Here is a 6,000-nt window from a genome sequence, read left to right as displayed (position 1 = left end):
TGATTGGTTGTTCTAGATCAGGAGCGGTGCTTTTCTTCAGAAAATGGAGGAGCTTGATATTTTCACAGTTTATCTGTCTCATTATGTATCACAACATTGTGAACATTTTAGCAAATATGGAAAAAAAAAACAATATTTTGTAAACGTTACTGCAGCTTTAAAGAGGAGCGGCAAAAGCAAAAGAGGCAGATCAGCAGTGCAGAACATTGTTTCTGCTGAGTATTGAGCTGTTGGCATGTTCAGACCATCATGCAGCGACAGTCTTCAGTCAGAGGCTTCTTTAGATGCGTTGCAAGACTGACTGCTACCACGGCACCAAACCCACAAGGACGTGGAAAAGAAATTGAGCTCCGTTATGACTTTTATTTTCCCTTTGGGATTAATCAAGTGTTTTCAGTCTGAACTGAGCTGAATTTAATGTGCAGGAAATCTCAGTGAACCGCCGCTAATTGTCAGTCGCGTCGCTTTCAGAAATCCCAGCGGATCAGCTCAGAGCATTTTGGGCCCGATGTTGTCTCGATGTCTCAGTGTTCGGCCCGGTTTCTGAGACAAACACGAGAGGAGTCATTAACTTCTTTCCATGTGGAATCGAGCTCTAAATATCACCGTCTGGAGTTTTCCGGATCAAAAGGGCTTCTAATCCTGCTGTTTATTATATGTTTTCACTCCCTGCATAAACCACCTCCACTTGTCCAAATACACACTCAGCACCAGGCGGGAGGGCAGGGCGGTGATGAAGACGGATGGACCCGGTTCAGGACACATTAGCCGCTAATCACGTAAGGTTTACTCAGTTCAATAAGTCACATTGTCCGCCAGAGAGGCACTGATGCTGTTTACAACACGGACCCAAACACAGGCAGATGTGCAACAACACAGCAGGAGTTCTGGTGAAACCTCATCAGACCCAAACCTGGTTCTGATGTTCTGAGACTCACAGCAGCTCTCAGTTCATCACGCCGCAAAAAGAAATAAACAATTCAACTCGTTTCTCTTCCTGAAATACATCAAGAATGCAGAACAAATAAATAAAATACATTAAATTCAAATAAAAAATACTTTGATTCCAAGTGGAAATAAAATGAGATTTCATTTGTATTTAGAACATTTAAACATTTTATGTTGCAAAATTCACAAAAATCAAAAATAAGATTAGAATTTTCTATTAGTTTTAGAATAAATAATAAAAAGCTAAAAGTTAAATGTAAACATTTTTACATTAAATTTAATTCTATTTTGAGTAAAAGGAATCAGAATAAAATAAAGTAAAAATCTAAATAGAATAAATGTTTGATTAATATTCAAATTGTCAAAATCAGAATACAAGTACAACTTAAACGGGAGATTTAATTGGCATTTAGAGTATTTAAACATTTTATTTTGTAAAATTGACAATCAAAATTTAAATAAAAATAAAATAAGAAAACGGAATAAATTTAGCTGGGAATCACCTGTTTTATATTTTAATTTAATTGTCATTATCATGTAAAAATCAGTTAAAGATTTTTTAATTGATTTGTAAAACCAATATACTTTTTAATAGCTCCGTCATGGAAAACACAACGTGTTCATCACGTGTTTCCTCTCCTTTAAACATCAGTTCCATCTAATTTTTATGACTTTCTCTAAAACTTTAATCTCTGGACTTATTTGTAAAAAAAAAAAAAAAATCTGAATTAAAAAAGTAAAATCCAAACAGAACATTCTCACATCCCGTTCCTCTTTGTTTCTCAGAAGCTCGGCCTAAAAATGGAAATGATTCCTGCATGTGTGCTCGGCAGCGCTGCGACGCACAGAAACAAATATTTATTGTAGGTTTAACATTTGGATCTTGCTGTTGAAGCTCCACAAACCGAAGTTCTGAAGGAAAACATCCTGGACCCTCGGCTCCGCGAAACGAGACGTAGAAAATGTTTCAACATCTCTGCAGCTTTGCTTTCTCCAACTGTAAACAAACACTCACGATCCCACGGGGAGAGTGTGTGTGTGTGTGTGTGTGTGTGTGTGTGCGCGTGTGTGTGTGTGTGTGTGTGTGTGTGTGTGTGTGTGTGTGTGTGTGTGTGTGTGTGTGTGTGTGTGTGTGTGTGTGAAGGCTTGTACGCGGCGGCAGGATTACCACCCTCGGATCGGGACCACCCTGACTTTAACACTTAATCCAGCCGGAAGTGGAGCGACGTCACACATCCCCTTGAAGAACCGTGTTCGGTTTGTCTCCACACAAACTCACTCTCTTCTTCCGCGGCCTAAAAGCCAAACAAACTGCTGAGGACATATGCTGCACAGCTGCTCTCTCACAAGCCCAACATGTTTGTTGAATCTGGCATTTCCAGAGGGTCTGTAAACGCATCGGAGTTTGTCCTGAAGGGAGAGAAATTGGATTTGGGAAGGTCGGGAATGTGGGTCCTACCTCCACCTGGAAGTCTGGGATCTACGTTGAGCTTTGCTACATTCACACTGCAGGCGTTAGTAAGCAAATCACATTTTTTATTTTTGGTGTTAATATAATTTTTTGGCGTGGTCGTTCCAAATTTCTGCTACTCGAAGGTGATCAGTGTGAACTGCAAACGACCTGAAAGTATCCCGCATGCGCAGTAGAGGGCGCAATAACGTCACACGTAGAGAGCGTGCTCAGTGTTTTACCAACCGCCATAAACAAAAAAGAGGAAGAAGAAGTTCTGTGTTTGCGGAAGTAATCATGGATGCTAATGGTTTAGCATATCTTACAATGCTGGAGTTGTTGTCCGACCGGAACCAGCACATTAATAGCTTAATCCTCATTCCGCCATGTTTGTTGTTTTTCTTCTCACTTGCTCGTATCAGGACGCAGAACAGTGACGTTTGTTGAGTATCAATGACGTTCAGGTCGGATGAATGCGACCTTAAAGTATAAACTCAGGTCACATTTGAAAAGATCCAATCAGTTACAGAGTCGCCCTTCTGTGACCTGTAGCTTTAGCAAACAAGTCAGAGTCGGGCCGGGGGGCGGGGCTAGTGACCGGGCACTTTATACCCAAATAATGAAGCTCATGATAGTTTAACTTTACAACATAGACATGCCCGTAACAGCGGAGCTTACAGGTTTCACCACCACAGAGAGCGAATATGTCATTCTGAAATCCATCTGACATGAAGTACAACAAACCCAGAGAGCAACAGAAACATCAGGCTACTAATGATGAAACGACACCAATTCAAATTAGTTCAGAACCGCGGAGAGCGACCGGATCATTTGGACACTTTATCAATTTCAACTCAACAATATTTTGACCCGAAGAACATTTCCAGGATTAGAGGACTAATGTCTCAGCAAGATCTAGAGAAACTGATCCATGCATTTATCTTTAGTCGCACTGATTACTGCAACAGTGTCTTCACAGATCCGCCTAAAAAAAAAAATAAAGACCGCTGCTGCTGGCGTTCTGACTAAAACCAGGAAGTTAGAGCACATCACCCAGTTCTAAAGTCCTTCACAGGCTCCCTGTAGCTCAGAGGATAGACTTTAAAATACTGCTTCTCTGCATCCAGAACCAGAACCAAACATGGAGAGGCAGCATTCAGCTTCTATCCACCACAAATCTGGAATAAACTTCCATAAAACTGTAAAACAGATGATAATCCAGAAACTTACCTGTTTCGAGTGTTTCTGAACCTTAATGAATGAAAAACTGACCAGCAGTCTGATGTGTGACAGAACTTAATGTTTCAGCTGCTGACTGTGACTTTATGACGTAAAGCCCTTTGAACTCCCTGGTTCCTGAAGTGCATTACACAAACTTGATTTGTAAAGTGTTTTAATTGGGTCTCGTTTGTAAAGTTTGCTGTAAATCCTTTTTGTGACTGAAGAGGCTTAATGTGACTTAATGTTCTCCTACAGCCGTCCATCCACGGCATTAAACGGACCGACCCTCATGTTTCACGTCTGAATCTGGGTTTGCATGACTGCGCCGAGGCCTGGCATCAATTAGCCGGAGCGGGCCGCTCATAGTGTGACACCGCTGACGGGCCTTTCACAGCTCATTGCGTGGCATCCAATCAGAGCTCAGCTAGCGTGACCGCTGTTTATTTATCCGCGGAGCTGGAAATGGCGTGGAGATCGAGCCCGGACCTCTGAAGCACATTGTCTCCATCGGCACGGAGCAGACGAACCGAACTGCACAGGAACACGTTCGGGGTTTTTTCCTGTCACATCTGTTTCTGCTCAAATGTTTCTCCTTTAGGATCACTGTCATGGCTGGGGTTTATTTAAATTATGTCAAATAATCAAAGTCGATGTTTGGGACGCAAGAACAAATAAACCCGGCTGCATTTTCTCATGCTTAAGAAATTATTTGGGTTACAATATTAACCCTCTGAGATCCTTCCAGGGAAACTCACACTTCAGACCCAAACGGATCCCAGAAGAAGAAAAAAATACTCTAAAAATAACATTTCCTTCGCTTTTTAAATTTATTTTAATAAATAACACAAAATAAAACGTCAGTATGCTTATAGAAGCATCTTATGGTGCCTTATAAAAGGGTACAAATTAAATTGTTCGTCTTTCTGATGGAAATAGGGAAACTATTTTGAATCATTTCAGATTTTTTCCAAACATAACGTGACATTTATCCTGTATTGGAAAAACAAAAATATTGCCAAATAATAGCGGACAAAACGCAAGACAAAACGCAAATAAGTGCGTTTTGTCTTTGGTGGTCACACCTGGGATTGTTTCTGTGAAAATACCTTTAACTCATTTTGTCTGATTATATTTAGTCAAAGGAGATTTTAGAGAAACTTTGAGAGCTGAGGTTTTAAGAGTTTTACTTAAAGAAGGAAGGATACAAGAAATGATAGAAACAAAACTGGTTTCTCGTTAATGAGATGTTCGGTCTCAATGAGAAAACCTGTATAAATAAAGGTGGAATAAAAAAGGAAGGAAGGAAATATGAAATAAAAGAAGAACATAGGAAGGAAAGGAGGAAGGACACAAGAAAATGTGAAAGAAGGAAGGAAGAAAGGATACATGGAAGGAAACAGAAGGAAGGAACGAAACGTGAAATGAAACAACCCAGGAAAACGGAAAGGAACAAAAGAAAAGAAATGGAAAGGAAGGAAGAAGGGGAGGAAAAATGTGCGCACAGAAGAAGGGAAGGAAACACAGAAGGAACATGGGAAGAAAGAAAGAAAAAAGGAAGGAAGGAAAGAAGGACACACCAAAGAAAAGAAAAACAAAGGAAGGAAGAAAACACGGAATGAAAGGAGGAAGGACACAAGGGATTAAATATAATTTGCAAAAGTCACAGAAACCCTTTTACGTCCACCTGAGTTGCACGTTTTGAATTTTTTGTTTTTAGTTGTTTTGGTTCTAACAAAAAAAAAAACTTTCTTCTCTGCATTCAAATACCAGCAAAGTTCAGAGTAAAACTGACAAATAAAATGTTTTATTTTCTAGTTCTTGGGTTCCCCACCCCTTTCTAATACCGCCCTGGGCGTCTGCCCACACTGACCCGATGAAAAGCCGTCATTCCCTGCTACGTTTTTAAATTGGAATGTAATAAACTGGTTTCTCCATATTTCATATTTTTTTCAATATGTAAATAATCAGCCTCCACAGAAGAGCAACCAAGAAACGTCACACTGAGAGAAAATATTTGTTTTTTTTTTAAAACAATCACAATTTAATCACTTTGTTTTTAAATGTTATTACATTAATTTAACATTGAACACATTGGACAGCTCCACTTTGAATCCAGAAACACTCTGGGATGGACACGAAGAGCGTAAATTTAGTGCAAATGGTTTATAGAGAGTCGACAAATACAACACAACAGACACATTTACATTTCTACTCTGAAAGGTCGATCCTTCTTCACGGGATCAATGGAAACAAAACAAAATGCTTTCACTTCACAGAAGAACCACATGGGGGCGCCACAGATGATTTTTCCACATTTAGCGTCACATCTACACCAGAAATATTAACGGCAGTCACAGTTCTGACGCAATGCTGCCCCTTAG

The sequence above is a fragment of the Xiphophorus maculatus genome, chromosome 2 (genome assembly GCF_002775205.1).
Source record: "Xiphophorus maculatus strain JP 163 A chromosome 2, X_maculatus-5.0-male, whole genome shotgun sequence".
Lineage (NCBI taxonomy): Eukaryota > Metazoa > Chordata > Actinopteri > Cyprinodontiformes > Poeciliidae > Xiphophorus > Xiphophorus maculatus.
The sequence above is the reverse complement of the archived record's forward strand: the minus strand, read 5'-3'. Positions refer to the sequence as shown.